The sequence below is a fragment of the Myodes glareolus genome, chromosome 5 (genome assembly GCF_982192425.1).
Source record: "Myodes glareolus chromosome 5, mMyoGla1.1, whole genome shotgun sequence".
NCBI lineage: Eukaryota > Metazoa > Chordata > Mammalia > Rodentia > Cricetidae > Myodes > Myodes glareolus.
The window spans coordinates 63,114,760-63,117,302 of record NC_142030.1 but is presented as its reverse complement, the minus strand read 5'-3'; the positions used below and the strand labels follow the sequence as shown (position 1 = coordinate 63,117,302).

The 2,543-nt window shown below is 40.1% G+C and overlaps 1 non-coding gene across 1 annotated transcript; it reads left to right on the top strand.

The window, feature by feature from the left end:
* Positions 1–737: 737 nt before the first annotated feature.
* Positions 738–870, top strand: LOC125391997 (small nucleolar RNA SNORA13). Its single transcript, XR_007229358.1, has one exon. It is a non-coding gene; the product is annotated as a small nucleolar RNA SNORA13 (small nucleolar RNA).
* Positions 871–2,543: the final 1,673 nt, after the last annotated feature.

The window sequence follows — 2,543 nt, the reverse complement described above, 5'->3', positions numbered from 1 at the left end:
TGGTGCCGTCTTCTGGCTTGCAGACATACACACAGACAGAATCTTGTATACATAATAAATAAATAAATAAATAAATAAATAAATAAATAAATAGACCTATCAAACTATACCTAGAAATAAGCATAATGAAAACTTGACATTTCCAATTATTATAGAACTCCTACAATCCCACTAGGTCTTCATCTTTGGGGATCACAAATTTCTAGTTGAAAATATACTTAAAAATTGGTTTTACAATATGTGAGACAGAGGTAACAATTAATACTTTAGAGACCAATGAGCTTAACTTTTAGACTTTCAATTAGAAATAATATCTAGTTTGTCATGTATGAACTACATAGACCCCAAAGTTTAGGTGTAAACAAGATCCATGGGACTCTTGTTTTGTCAAATATTAATTCTGGAGGAAATAGACACTGTAATGATAAATAAAAAAGAAAAGTGAAGTGGGTACTTTCTGGAGGGCCCTGCCAAGGTCTGCTACTAAGCAAACATGGCATGTGCAACAGAGTTAATGCAAGAGGTTTATTGGGGGAAGGAGAGAGTGAAGGGCCATGATGGAGTGGTGACATGAGAGAGGAGGCAGGCAAGCAGTCAGACAGACAGACAGACAGAGAGACAGAGAATAGGGAAAGGGAGCAAGAGACATGAAAGGCAAGAGAGGAAAGAAGAAGCAAGAGAAAAAAAGAGGAGGCAAAGAGAGGAAAGAGGAGGTAAAGAGATGAGAAAGAGGCAACACCCTTTGTGTTGCCCATTCGCCTTTGGTCACTAGTGAATGTGGTATCAAAAAAGGCATAAATTAATGCTTTGTAGCCTTTTCTTACCCTGGAGTTTGGTACCTTGGGTGTAGGAGCTGCATAAGTAACAGAAAATCAACCCTAGCTTGTGTGTGTGGGGGTGAATGTACTGCCCAATTCTGGGAGTGTGGTTTCTTTTAACTGGTTCTTACTCGTTTGGCAGGTGGGTGTCTGAAGCTGACCAACACCTCCAGAGTGACACGGAGGAGCTAACAGGTGGCTTAGGGGTGTCCTTAAAGATTTGGAAATTTGGTCTTTAGAAACATGGATGACTTACAGTTTTTAAGAGGTGTGTCAGGACACTGGATAGATGAATGGACACTTTGTAACAAGGCTATGAATAAATATTTAATAAACTGCTTTGAAAAAAGGAGGCAAGAAAAACAAGAGACAAGAGAGGAAAGAAGAGGCAAAGAGAGAGCTGTACTTGGCAGGCACTTTTAAGGGTTGTACATTTCACACAGCTGACGATGGAAAGGCACCTGGCAACAGGTGATGATGATGTAACTACTTTGGCAGTGGCGGGAACTGACAGACATTATAAAATTAAACCACAAATTACATGTTTGTTTAGTTACAATAGTGGTATAACCAAAAATGACATACAGGATGCTAAGAAAATAACTAACAGGGAGCCCAAATCTGGTCTCAATGATAGAGGAAGTATGGTTAGCAGCACTTAAGATACCCTTCAGCATTCTTTGACCTCAGCAATTGATACCTTAGTCATCTCCTTTTCTGCTATTGTGATGTATTAAAATATATTAAGAGGGTGGGCTGTGTTTTTCCAAGATGAGATGCAATGTTGTTTGACCACTCCAGCCAAGCATGAATGAGCTCATCAAACTTCTTTATAAATCACCTGGGCATAGATATTTTGTCATAACAACACAGAGAGCCCTATTATGGGGAAACAGAAGACCTGGGTCCTGGTGCTAACCTCATGATCTCAAGCAAACCTTTTATCATAACTTCAGTTTTCTTACTTATATGATGTTTCACTCCTTATAATGTTCTGATAGAGGGTTATTTTTAGAGTTTGAGGATATAACTTAGTTTTTAAAGGGCTCATCTTGCGTTCAACACCCCCAGCAAAGTCCTATCGGAAGTTCTGAGGTTGCACTGTGTAACAAAACTTTTCCTGGTGGGATGCAACACACATGTCTACTCACCGTAGACAGGGAGCCCATTACAGACCATAGTACGATATCACCAAAGTCCAACTTGGTGAACCAATGAGTTTTATTGAAGTTACAGCATGTGAGTAAGGGGTTACTTACAGGAGCAAAAATGACTCAAAGACAACTGCATCACCAAGATCTACTCCAGCATGGGTGACATCTTACAGAGCTGAGGACTTGGAATCAGAGCCTGTGGGCAGCTCAACAGGATGGAGGGTGTCCTTTCCAGGTGTCTCAGTTGGTCTAAATCTCTTCAAGGCAGCTGATCTGGTTTGAAAGACTTTTTTTGTAACTTTTCTCCTCTGAGAGTCTTCTTTGTAACTTAGCTTGTCTAAATCTTCCTGGCAGCTGAGTTTATTCAAGAGTCTTCTTTGCAGATCAGCTTTCTTCTGTCTTTTTTTTTCCCTTCTTAAGGCAGGGAGGGGACTAGTGAATCTGGTCAGCTTCGGGGACTTCCTGAAGCTATTTTTTGGTTGTTTACTTTCCTGCTTAAGGAGCTTCCCTATAGGATGGGATGTTCCAATCTCTCAGGAAACTATTTCCCAACAGGTTACAATAAAACTTT